The 14,263-nt window shown below is 31.6% G+C and overlaps 1 protein-coding gene across 3 annotated transcripts in view; it reads right to left on the bottom strand.

Moving 5' to 3' along the window:
* Nucleotides 1-14,263, bottom strand: part of Mgat4c (MGAT4 family member C) — a 794,840-nt gene that overhangs the window by 86,640 nt on the left and 693,937 nt on the right. The window lies entirely within an intron of this gene.

Raw genomic sequence — 14,263 nt, 5'->3', positions numbered from 1 at the left:
TGTTTGGCTGGGAAAACAGTTATACTTAGTATTCTGGGTTTTTTATGCAGTTTGCTTTAATTCCAAGTAACCAACTCTGGCTTTTATCACACACTTAGATTTTTATTTACATTCATATTATTGACTTTTGTATTCTATTTTTATTATGGAAAATGTGCAACATATATTTTAAAATTGGTAACGACCAAATAGAACACTTAAAATCCTCAGAACCATGTGAACTGCTATTATAGCAGGAAAAAAAAAAAAAAAAACAGCTTAAAGAATCTCACTAGCTCTTTGTCTTTCATCTTCTTATAAAAGCATGCCAGAGAACATGGATATACACATCTGTACCATGAATTCAACTGGCATCAGGATATTGTAATCACAGTTTTATGTCTATTGCTGTAACAATGGTAGATGCAAGTTGGAGTTCTATATTCTACATAAAATTAATAAGCATAGGTATGGAGAAAAAGAAAGAGGGGTTCATTAACTTGGGGGTGAGACATTCAAATTAAAAAGTTGCCTCATAAAGCTAGCTTCCCAGTGTGAGTATGATTTAAAACACAATTACAATTTTCCATGGCTATAAAATATTTTTGAGTAAGATAATTAAATTATTTAATTTTTAGAATGGGATTATGCTATCAGCATGAAAATATTTGTTTTTAAAGAAATTATGTATTAAATAAAGCCATAAATAACATATATGTTTTGTAAGTTCTCTACTTAAGCTAAAGAAAAAAATAGAAAAAGTGAACAATGTCAATATGATGGAAATCACCATTTCTTCATGATCCAAGGGAATATGGGCAGAGGGAGTGTGTGCTTTAATATAACACAGTTTTAGCATTCTTCATCTAAAAAGAAAATATGGGATTTTTTTTTAGGAAAGCAGTATAGTGAAAAAAAAAAGACATTTGAAAAGTTTGCGGTTATGGATTATGCTCCAAAAAATGTATCCTGGCCACATATAGATGTCAAGGAACAATAATAAACTCATTGTCACTGATTTGTTGCTATGGTGACTTTTGGGAATGAAAGAAGTCAGCATAATCACAGTGATTATAATTTGAGAATCTTTTATCCAAAGCAGAGAAAAGTGTTTGTTGGACACAAATTAGGGACATCATTTTAATCTCCTATAGATCCTGCTTATTATGGTTATACATATTTTGGTAGCTTTGGTTTTGTCCCTAGAAATTTACAAATTCACCATGAATTTAAATATTCAAGAGTAGTGTTCATCTAGCACAACTAGAGGCTAATGTCTAATAAAGCTTTTGGCACACAGAATGGAAGCTATTTGTTATAAGCACTGAATTAAGTCTGGGTGTGACATCTCTGACATTTTGCACTATGACTGTGAATGCAGCATGTTTAGTTGCCTTGTTTAGTTGCTCAGTTACAGAAAAGACTAGAGAGATCCCGCTGATTTCTAAAAGGAGAAAGGGGCAAAATGTGGTCTAAACAAATAGACCAACTACCCTGAAACATCACCCCATTGTCTTCAAGCATAACAGGGCTGAGGGTGACAGGCAGTAGGCCCTATCTCATGGGATGTGTTACAGAGGGTAGATGACTAAATCTTCATTTTTTAAAAGAAAAGTCTGCATTGAGAAGACTCCATGTCACTAGAGAATGGAGACATTATATAGCTCATTACAGTCTGCACAGTGTACTGTCTAGGGACCCCTAGCCAAGTGGGAGCTCTTGGTAGCAGAATCTGTGGCAGGCATTTTCTGCAGGGGAAGTATTTCTCTTGGAAACACCATTTCATGCATAGACATTTTATGAGAATGTTCTTTCAGAGGTGTCACAATGTGACCACAGAGCAGTATAATTTAAAAGAAATGCCCTAGCCAGAGACCTAGATGGTGTTTCTAATTCTGAAAATGCCTTTAAACAAACTGTGTGACCGCAGGTTGGCCTCAGTTTCCTCATTTGCAAAAAGAAGGCTTTGGAGTAAACCATCTCAGATTTTTTTTTCACCTTGAAATCCTATGATTCTTTTCAGCATTGCAATGTGTCCTTGCTTTCCCAAAGGAAAGATACCTTTGACTAACAGGAAATAAAGTAGAAGTTTATACTGAAAAAGAAATCGGTAGGCAGCAATTCATTTGTCTCACTGTATTTCTTCAGAGACAAGCTGAAGCACATCTTTTTGTCAAATGTGAGATTTTCTTAAAAGACATTCAGTAGTAACACATATCAACCACAGTTTAGGCCTCTTCAGGGAAAAGAGAAAGTAAACCCAGCACAGTTGTAAATGGTAAATGGTATATTGTAAGTTTCAGTACAAAATTATCAAGCAGAAAGTCCATAGCACATGTGTTTTAGATTGGGCTGTTTTTTTTTTTTTTTTTTTTTTTTTGTGTGTGTGTGTGTGTGCGTGCACGCGCAGGCGCGTGGGTGAATTCAAATTGTTCATGTCTGTCCTTCTTCCCTCCATCCTACTGGTTTAATTATTTTCAGGAAAATGTTTTAAAATCCTTGCCATGCTTATGATTTAACAACTTCTCTGTGTATTTCTAAAATGTTTCATGAATCTTTTGCCTTGTTGATCACTTTGGATGGCTAATTGAAATTGAATAACATATTTATTCAAATAATAAACTTAACAAAATAATAACCCATTACTTTTCATGTGCTATAGTTGATTTTGTTTCTTTGATAACATATTTAACTTCATATTTAAAATGTACTATTATTATTTATTCCTTTCTAGGAAAATGCTGTCTGGTCTGTCAGATTTTCTTAAAATATACCTATCTGTAGAGATATCACAGCTCACAAATGTAGTATTCTGATCTATTTTGAAATTTTGAGTAAATTCATTGATCATCACTATTTCTCAGACACAATATCATCCACCTTCAGATATTTTCTCTTATTTAACTTTGATTTGAGTAAAGCAAACCTCAGGTAGTTATTATGTAGAAGCCTCAGGAGTATATAGTTTCTGAATTCTTTATTGTCTCATTGTACCTAATTTTAGCTCTCAAATGTAAATGATTTATAGTCTGGGTGTTGATACTTGTTTTATGTCTAAAAATATTTTTCACTGTTTTATAGACTTCAAGGTCTTGTTGAGAATTCTAACACCAGTCTATTTCTTTTTCTGGAGTACTGGATTTATTTAGAGACAACTGAGTTATTGGTGATCGTGTGGACCTTCACACATTAGTACTTAACTTTGTTTTCTGAAAACCTAATGCTACAGCTATTCGGACATGTCTTCCAGATCCATTAGTTACATCACACCTACTAGTACTTTTTGCGAAAGGTGAGCAGAAGAAAAATGACCACAGGTTTAGGTTGTCTTTCTGGATCCTTCCTAAATATATTTTTCTAAACCTGATAACCAAAAATGATTGTTTAATTCACCATTGAAGAACAAAAATACAGAGGGAAACATAACTCAAGTGATTTACTTGTCTCAATGGGTTATATGAAAAACTAAACATGTACTTCCCTTTCTCTTTCCTGTAAAAATGTCACATGAAGTATAAGCCAACTAGAAAAGAAATATCAAATACCAAGCATAAAGAATGAAAGTCCAGCCTAGGGATATTCTAATTCTTGGTGTTTCGATAGAAATGTTTTTATAAGACAAAAACATTGTCTCAGATGTTTCTTGCAAAACAAATTTATTAGGAAGGAAAGAACAAAAGCAGTAGCCTTGAATAACAGCTATTTCCTAGGAATTGAGTAAATGAGGCAGAAACACAAAACCTTAATGTGTAATTGTCGAAATTTCTTAACGTGAATATTATGATGGGTTGTTAACCACTTTCCCCCAACTGGTTCCAATATTAACATTGCCATGAGAATGCTCAGGATATTTTTGTTTTATGTGGGGCACTAATGCATTTTGATATCACTTGCCAAATGCAAAAGAAAGCACAGCATAAAATGGCTAATCAGGCAGGAAGAATTTAAGTATAAATGACAGTATCATCTAGAGAATATTAGGCCTTGTCCTGAAATGGCTGAAAGTCTTAGGCAAATAATACATAGCATTCTCAAAGAAATACTGAGACATTGAAACTCATAGTTTTATAACACCATTTTTTATTTTATGCTATTCCACTGAAAAAATGACATAAATATAGAATTGCAGAAGAAAATAAAATGATGTTCCTTGACACAAAGGTGTGTTCTTATATATCTCTAAACTCAATGGAGAGCATTTGAAGTGTATATAATATCTCTATGCCACCAAGAAGTGTCACATTACCTACAAATGCCTCCTCTGGCATTCAGCAGACACAAAAAGTCATTATGAGAGAGAAGCATGCCTTCCCTTTATCTAATAATAGCTCCCCAGAGAGAATCCCAAAGGCACTAAGGCATGCTCACCAGTATCACAGGAAGAATTAGAAATGGTCTTTCCTTTTCTTTTTTAATCCTATCCCCTGAAGTGAGAAGTAAGTGTAGCTTTTTCTGTTACCCTAAAGTAACCCTTGCTCTTCTCTTATAGGTGACGAGATGAGAATAATTATAAAAATGTCAAGTGACTTTTGGATGTTTTACTACAGACCATAATTCTTTCAACCTCAAAACACCTCATGTGCAAATGAAAATAAGTAATAATGAGATACAAGGGAAAATTTAAAAATTTCCAGTTGACATGCAAAAGTGAACATTTTTGTACCTGTATTATCAGTCTCTTTCACTAGGTAATAATATTTGGGAATTGCTGGAAGAAGGATAGAAATAAATCATTGTTATCCTATTATTTTATTTATAGTAAAACTGAGGTCCAGAGAGTATATTTAATTTTCAAAGACCATCATTATATTGATCAAACTAATAAGAAGTAATGTTAAATATAATATTATAAACATTGGGGATTTATATGCATAAAGTATGTGTGCTCTAACACGAGTTCATATAAATTCACAGTAACTAAGTTCTCTGATAACTCTGTTTTTTAAATTTCTTTTTGACTCTAGGAGGACTCTCTATCTACCCTTAACCATTATTCTCAAGGGTCTAGAACATCTTCTCTTTGTCATTATATTTAGCTTAACTGAATTGTAAGCATCTGCACAGTGAAGGTATCTGAAGAGTTATGGCAAGAACATACCATCTAAGAAGCATATGATTGATTGCTCCTTTAACTAAACAGTTAAAGCTATCTCTGCAATCACCCTCTTGACCTCATCATGGTTTCTATCCATGTTTTGTTTCTATCCATGTTTTCATCTACATAAAACATTTTAAAAAATGAATATGTCCTCCTTCTAAAGCTAACCCTGAGCTCTCTTTCATTCCCCTTCCAAGCCCATTTCCCTTATTTCCCATCTTCCATACCTTATCAGTATGTCCCTTTCTACTGTTCTGGTGTCCTTACATAACTAAAGTGCTTACATTTTTTTTGACTTTCTTTGACTTTCTTGATTCTGATTCGCAACACATTGTCTCTTCCCCAGAATTTTATTTTTTGACAGGATGTTTCCACAGTCCCCCTTTCTCTGTGACCAACTCTTGAAATAGATAATCCTTCTTGCTACCTATTCATCTGTATCTTTCAAATGTATTTATTACAGTTGACCACATTGGAAAAAAAAATGGATCTACTTAAAAAATCTCATGAGTACTCATTTATTTTGAATATATTTTATGAAATCACTTTACTTTGTTATATAAATTATATTTAGCCCTTAATAGTAAGAGACTTACATAGTGTAGATAATATCTAACAAAAGACATTCCACACAATATATTGTAAATAATTCTTGATGTAAGAAAGTCTAAGCTCAAATTGCAAGTAGAATTGGATAATGTTGAATACAATGCTCTTCTTAAAATGATTCCTGCCACAAATCCAGAGTACTTCTCTCCTTAATATTCCCATTATTCTAGTTCTACTTTATTTCACGGCTTCTATCCTAGCCACTTTAGTTTGGCTTGTAAAGGTTCTAAATCTTGTACGTTAATCTGCTTTATAAACATTATTAAATGACTGTATCTCTGTCACTATCCATGTGTTGTGTCAACAAGCATGTAGATATTGATATCTATGTCTAGTCTTTCTCATACATTGTATTTATATCACCTAGATGTCGATGATGTTATATCTATCTCATACACTTAGCACTATATCATCACCTCCCACAGGACAGTTAGTTTCAACTCTATTAGGATATCCTGCATAATATTCTAAACTGGATTGATTATATCTAAAAAATATCATAAACGTGACTTATTTTTCCAGGCTCACTGCTACTAACTTCATACAGGCTCCTATAATTCATTGCTTGAATAATATGATATTAATTTTTAAATTTTAAATTAATAGGTAGTAAGTTCTTATGATTCAAAATTCAAAAAGTACAAATAGCATATCAGTAACATTTTTGTTTCCATATGTGTTTCCTACCTGCTCAGTTTCTTCCCCAGATAGAATCACACTTTTTTTTCTAAAAATATTTGTCGCAAATATGTATGTACTCATTCTTTTTTCCTTTGCTTTTGTTTATTTTTTGCCATAATTTAACAAAATAGGATCATACATTAGACATCATTCTGTCAATTTTCTTTCACTCAATACATCCCAGAGATTGTTTTATATCATTCCACAAGGGGCTTTATAATTTTTAAAATGCATTTGATTCCATTGTATGGATACACTACATTTCATTTAACCAATAACTGACTGCTACGCATTAAGGCAAAATCTCTGCTATTATAATGTGACAAATAATTTTTCATATGTGAATTTTGTAACTACATATGAAAAATAATCTTTAGAATATATTTGCTGGATCAAAAATATTTGTGCATGAAATTTGTATAGATAATAACTGTTTTCCCAAAAGATTGTTCAAATTTAAAATTCCATAGCAATGATTGAGAGTGACTTTTTTTTAACTTTCTTACCCACAGAAAAAATGAGCAAACTGATCTCTGATGATCTGAGCTACGAAATGTTATCACTGTGATTTTAATCTGCATCTATAGCAATTTTCTAATTAGTCTTATTGCTTTCTCTAAAGAATTCTTCCTCTTTTTAATCTTAAAAATTCAGTTTATATTTTAACTGATCAAACGAAATAATTGTCTTATTAATGGGTAATGTGATATTTTGTTACATTGCATAAAGCTTAAATTAGATTAAGTGTATCTCCTCAAACATTTATCATTTCTTTATGGTGAAAAGTTTCAAAATTCCTTCTTTCTTTGTGAAATATTTAATACATTATCATTATCCATAGTCACCTACTGTAGAACAGTAATAGCAGCATAAAACTAATCCAAGAACCAATGCTTTGAGAAATATTTCAGATTCCACTCTATTGTTTACTTACATTTGAAAGTCCAAATTGGCATATAAAATACTTCCAAATTCGGTACCTGTTTTAGTCTTTTTGCCACTGTGAGCAAAAGACCTGACAAGAATAATTGGAGGAGGAAGAGTTTAACTGGGGACTCATACTTGCAGAGGTCTTAGTCCATGGACAGCTGATTCTATTCCTAGGAGTTCAGGTGAAGAAGAACATCATGTCAGAAGGGTGTGATGGAAGAAAGCAGATGGGAGACATAGCACCAAGAGGCAGAGAGAGAAAACTCCAGTCAACAAGAACAAAATATAATTTCCAAAGGCACACCCCCAGGAACATACCTTTTCCAGCTACACACTACCTGCCTATTGGTACTGTCAAATGAATCCCTATCAGAGGGATTATTAATGTACTGATTAGGTTAACATTCTCATAACCTAATCATTTCACCTATAAACTATCTTGCATTGTTTCACACATGAGTTTCAGGGGGGATATCTCATATCCAAACCATAACATTACCAATATTCTTTTCCAGTTTTATCACTGGTGATTACCTTGTGTAAATCTGTAGGATTTTCCAAACTCACTATGCATTTCTATGAGTTTTTAAATCTGATTCTTTTTTTTTCACTCCACAAAATGCCCTTATTGATTCTTATTTATATACAAAACATTCTTTGATTTTTTTTTTGTTCTAATAATACATTTTCTTCTTAAGTGTAGTCTTTAATTCCTTAGGCAAAGGTAGTTGCTGCCATTTCTATACATCTTCAATATGATACGAATTTTACATTCCTTTCATCTTCTTATAATTAAGCAGTTTACTCTAATGTCTTTCTCATAGACATTGAAGTTTCCTACGTGGTTGATATACTTATTAATTTCAAATTGCACAGCAGGATGGATAGTGACTAATTTATGTAAAAAATGTTCAAAGAAGGGAATTGAAAGGGGTAAGACATGCAATTTTTTTGTTGAAGGTGAGAGTTCAATTAAATAATGCATGAATGAATAAAGAACAGGTTAATTGGGCAATGTGAAAAACCAAGGGAAAAGAAAAGAGGTTGCGAAATTACACAGGGGAAGAAAATCCTGAATTTTAGCCAAAAAACAACTGTAAAATTAGCATACCATGCTTTTTGTTCCAAGAAATTGACTTAGAAGGTCAGTGTATAAATTTAAGTGTCTTCAAATGGATGAAAAGGAAGTTAGTATGCAACAAAAATTGCACTGGACTGAAAGTAAATAGTAGTAACTTTATATATTGGTAAATATCAAGTATATATCATATTAATATTGATAAATGTAAATATGTACATACAAACATATCTTATACCTTGCTAAGTGTTTAAATAGTATTTTTAAAGAGATAAAAATTCAAAATGCATTCTAGCAATAAAACTAAGTCATGTGTCTGTATTTCAATGTTTTTCATTTCTCTAGTGAAAAATAGGATTGTTCAAAATCCTTTTGCTCTGTTAAATTTTACAAAAAATAAAATTTTCATGATTTGATTGTTATAATTATCTGTCTTCCTCTTTCTCTCTTCTGAATATGGAACTTTGAAATTCACAGGTATTATTGTTTGTTTGGTTCTTTATGGACTTTGCCCCTGTGCAGAATCACAAGGATTTATTCATCTTTTAAGGGTTTGGTTAACTTACTGCCTCTGAACCCATTGTGCTCTTCTTGTACATTAAGCTATAGAATAAGAATAAATTCTTTCTCTTGAAAGAGACAAGAGCAGAACTCAAGGCACCTGATTATCATCAGAGCATGCATTAAAAAAAATGTGGTGGAAGAGAATTTTAGCTAAGACTCTAGTACTCATTCCTTCTTTGGGGTCAAAACTCCAATTGGGAAGATAATGGCCCTGCATCCAGATAACAACAATATGCTTTCTAAATTTATATACTGATAGAAATTACATATATTTAAGTACTTACTACTGACATAAGAAGGGGAAAATGTTTGATGCAGTTTGTGAAAATTTTCTTAAAGAGACGACAGTTAGCACATGTTCCAAGTAGAATGATGCCTGGAGTTCTGGAATTCTAGCAGACTTACTTTAATTTTAAAAAGTTTGAGAAGTAAACTAATTTTTTGTATATATACTCCTAGAATATACTCCTAGAAATGCATATAGTCCAATTGATATATATATAAAATAAATTGGCATCATTTCTTCTGTTGTGGTTCTGAATACGTATTTTAAAGTTAATGTTCCCATTTTGTATTTGATTTTGAAAGGATGTATTAAAATTATTTTTTATAATTATGTAAAATATTTACATAGTTTCAAAATCTCAGTTAAAATTCTAATATTTTCTATTTCCCTTTAATGTTAATTAAATTATATGTATATATATATAATTTATAAATGGTTGCTTTTAGTTCTAAAATTGATCTATCTACTAATGTTTTTATGAATGCTTTTAGTTCACCAGTTTGGGAGGGACAAATATATACTTTTTCCTCTTCTTGCAATATTCTTTTGCTCCCCCCTCTCCTTCTCTATATCACCTATTTGGTAGTAACATTCTTCTCCTAGTTAACTCCTTAAAGTCAAGCTTAAAGCTTATTCTTCTCTTCTTATATTCATTTCCTTTTGTGATTTTTGATAGTTGTATTATATTCATAATGTCAGAGCATACTATTGATCTCCTTTTTATTGACATTTGTTTAGCTTTAAAAATAGACATATACATATATAGAGATATATATAATTCTAACACTTATGTTTATATTTCCCTCATCATTTGTTGTCTAAAGGGAAGACCACATGAAAATAACACTATTAAATTTTCCATATTTATATCAGGTTTCATGTCATTTTTATACTTAAGTAAGTTTGGTTAGTTATAAAATTCTTGGCTCACATTTTCTTCCCCTGATTATCTTAAAAACACTACTGCATTGTTTCTGGCAAATATATATATATATATATATATATATATACACACACACACACACACATATAGATATATTGCTGTAAAAATAAATGATTTTGTCAAAGATTTGATCGCAACTTCTGTTTGCCTTAGAATTAGCTTTATTTTGTCTCGATGGACTTTTAAAAATTTCTCTAAAGCTTAATTATTTATTATGAATAAAGTCATATTTTATGCCATTATGGTTGAGTTTCCCAAATACATGGCATGACTTGTCAATGTATAGTTTCTTATTTCAGATTTTGTATACTATAATTTTTATTTGTTTTCTTCATCACTTTGACTTCTTTCCAAGGCTTTTATACTTTTTTATATTCTATATTTATTACTTTCCTTAAAATTAATTTATTTATTTTCTTCCTTCATCTTCATTTCATCTATAAATCCCTTCTTCCCTTTTCTTCTTTAGTATTTCAAAAAGTCCCCTTTTCATCTTTTAATTATCTTAGTTCATCATCTGATGTTTTGAGTCACTTTCATGTTTCAACCATTTTTATCTTCACTTGTGAATTTTTTCTTTTATTGATAATATTTTTCTTCTCATCTTCTCTGATCAATTTATCATTTTGTTTCTAATGCTGATTGTAATTGTTCTTTTCTATCCTGTACTACTTTCCTTAATATTGGAAATATTTAAAAATTATAGCTTTATGCTGCTGTTGGGATGGCATTCTCCTTTTTCTCTTTTCCTAATAATGTCATGAGGAATCTGACTAAGATCCGGTTCTAGAACTTCTAATCTTCTCCAGGTAAATTCTTCTCCCTAAATACCAAATATCTTTGTGGCTGTTTCTCAGGTCTCATAACCATCTTTCTGGAATGCTGATTTCTTCTCCTTCCCAGACTCTTCACTTGGCTTTGTAGTGTCTTTGACATTTCATTTTTTGCTCCTGTATGCATATTAATTGTCATATATCCATTTATGCTCAGAGGTATATCTGTGCAGCTAATACCTGTGTACAAGGCCAACCCGTGGGCTTTCTTCTATGTTCAAGTATATTATCTCCTGTTAACATGTTCACACAAAATCTTGATCTTAGAATCTCATCATCTTAATTGTTTTGATTTCAAATCAGCCCTAATCAACAGTCTCTTTCTGTAATTAGCATTGCAGTTTATTATGTGGATATTTTATTTAGAGGTTGTAGTGAAAATTCATAGGAGGAAAGTGATAAGGAGAACAGTATAAGAAGTATTTTATTATAAAATAATTTTAAACTGTCATTTGTTTACAAGAAAAACACAACATTAATTTTAGAATAAAAATGTAATAGGCATCACCACTGCAATCCTGGGCATAAGATAAAATATAATTATTTACTCTTATCCAAATCCTATCTAGATATTACCCTTTTCAAAATCTTAGGGGAAAATTTTTCATTTTGTGTTTATTTTGCTTAATAGAAATAGTATGTCCTGAGAATATTACACTTGCAAATGTTTGGTAGATTTTCATAGAGGTATGTACTTTGGTACGTATTAAAATAGAAGAGGGAAGTATATGTATTTTACAATTGTCATAGATCTGAAAATTTCATTATATTTCACCAGTTTATCAGAGATGTTTAGTATTTAATAAGGCAAGAAACTAGATAGATGTGTTTAAATAATTTTAATTCATTTAAAATTAGTCTATTATTTTCATTATTAAAAGCAATTTTTTTTTCTGTGAAATTTCATTTAAAGTAGTTTCTACAACAATAGGAAACTCCAGGTAAGTATTAAGTAAGAAACAATCTTTATTGTAGTATATATTCCATTACAGTATCTTCCCCTGAAAAGACATTTTTGACTTTGTAAATAACTAATGTCTCATTTCCAAAATAATTCTAACTAGAATTTTGGTAAAATAGAGGGCAGTGATTTATCATTTGAAACTTATCCTAATAGAAGAAATACCTGCTTGAATTACATTTAATATCAGTTAACAGTTTATTTGCCCCACACATTTCAAATGGCTCTGTGTTTAGAAAAACAGTTTCTTAGAGAATCATTTCCTGTACTCAAGGCGTATTGTATGTAATACATAAACTGTAGTTAACAATTTCTACTGGAGATGAAAAGAATTCAGAAAAAGTTAGAATGATTTCAGTTTACTGTACTCCATTGCCCTCTCACATGAACCTTTATCTATTTTTTTCTTTTCTAAATTTCAATATTAGTATATGCATCTGTCAAAAATAATTTGACCTTATGCTATGAGACAGGTTTTGAAGCAACTACCCAGAAGTTTAAGTTGTAAGCATTGAGGCATGTGTGATTGAGTGCCAATGGGACATGTTCCTGCACAGTCATGTACTGTCTTCATTTTGTTCATTATTTCAGTTAGGTTTGTCTTGCTTTCACACTGTGTGAATGTTCAGAAGGCAGAAACTATGTATTGGATGCCATTTGCAATCTTGCCAAATGTACTGAAGCTGAGGATGAGATTTTAAGTTCTCCGTCTTCTTTCATGTTCTGTTTTTGATCACTAATTCCCCATAAGTAACATAGATTCTTAAAGCATAAATGAGACTTTTTTCTATATATGTATGTATAATATTTTTCTGTATTTAACCATACCATATAATACATACATATTGCATGTTTTCTTCTGAATAAATAAAGCTTATTTCACAAAGTGTTTACATGAAATATATATGTGTGAGTACACACACACACAAAATACATACATATATGCTAGGAGGCTAATTTTTTTCAAATGAATAGCAATTTTCCATAAATCTTTCTATAGAAAAAAAATCATATACATTCATGTTAAAAAAAAAACTACAAAGCCTAAAATATTGCATTGAGAAGCATAAGTTTTTTCCTCACTTAAAATTATTCATAGAGAGAGAGGGCATCCCTGTCTTGTTCCAGATTTTAGAGGGAATGCCTTCAATTTTTCTCCATTCAGAATGATGCTAGCCTGAGGCTTAGCACAGATTGCTTTTACAATATTGAGGTATGTTCCTGTTATCCCTAGTTTTTCTAGAGTTTTGAACATAAAGGGATGCTGTACTTTGTCGAATGCTTTTTCCGCATCTATCGAGATGATCATATGGTTCTTATTTTTAAGTCTATTGATATGGTGAATAACATTTATTGATTTCCGTATATTGAACCAGCCCTGCATCCCAGGGATGAATCCTACTTGATCATGATGCACAATTTTTTTTGATATGTTTTTGTATCCGATTCGCCAGAATTTTATTGAGGATTTTTGCATCTAGGTTCATTAGAGATATTGGTCTGTAGTTTTCTTTCTTTAAAGTGTCTTTGTCTGGTTTAGATATCAGGGTGATGTTGGCCTCATAGAATGAATTTGGAAGTTCTCCCTCTTTTTCTATTTCCTGAAGTAGCTTGAAAAGTATTGGTATTAGTTCCTCTTTAAAGGTTTTGTAAAACTCTGCTGTATACCCATCCGGTCCCTAAAAAACAAATGCCAAATGTCTTCTTTGATATAAGGAGAGTAACTAAGAACAGAGTAGGGACGAAGAGCATGAGAAAAAGATTAACATTAAACAGGGATGAGAGGTGGGAGGGAAAGGGAGAGAGAAGGGAAATTGCATGGAAATGGAAGGAGACCCTCAGGGTTATACAAAAGTACATACAAGAGGAAGTGAGAGAAAAGGGAAAAATAATACAAGGGGGAGAAATGAAGGTCAGTAGAGGGGGTAGAGAGAGAAGCGGGGAGGGGAGGGGAGGGGGGATAGTAGAGGATAGGAAAGGTAGCAGAACACGACAGTCACTAGTATGGCAATATGTAAGTCAATGGATGTGTAACTGATGTAATTCTGCAATCTGTATATGGGGTAAAAATGGGAGTTCATAACCCACTTGAATCAAAGTGTGAAATATGATATATCAAGAAACTTGTAATGTTTTGAACAACCAACGATAAAAAATTAAAAACAAAAAGAAAAAAAAGAAGATTTTTTCAGCTAATAGAATGAATGTTTTAAATATCTAAATAAAGAAGTATAATATAATCAAAAAAAATTATTCATAGAATAGCCGGTCGAGATGGTGCACAACTGTAATCCCAGTGGC

This window comes from Marmota monax, unplaced genomic scaffold (genome assembly GCF_021218885.2).
Source record: "Marmota monax isolate L192 unplaced genomic scaffold, Marmota_monax_Labrador192_F-V1.1 WCK01_AAM20220418_F8-fsc00036, whole genome shotgun sequence".
Classification (NCBI taxonomy): Eukaryota; Metazoa; Chordata; class Mammalia; order Rodentia; family Sciuridae; genus Marmota; species Marmota monax.
Note: the sequence above shows the minus strand (reverse complement) of the source record. Positions and strands in the feature narration are given on the sequence as shown.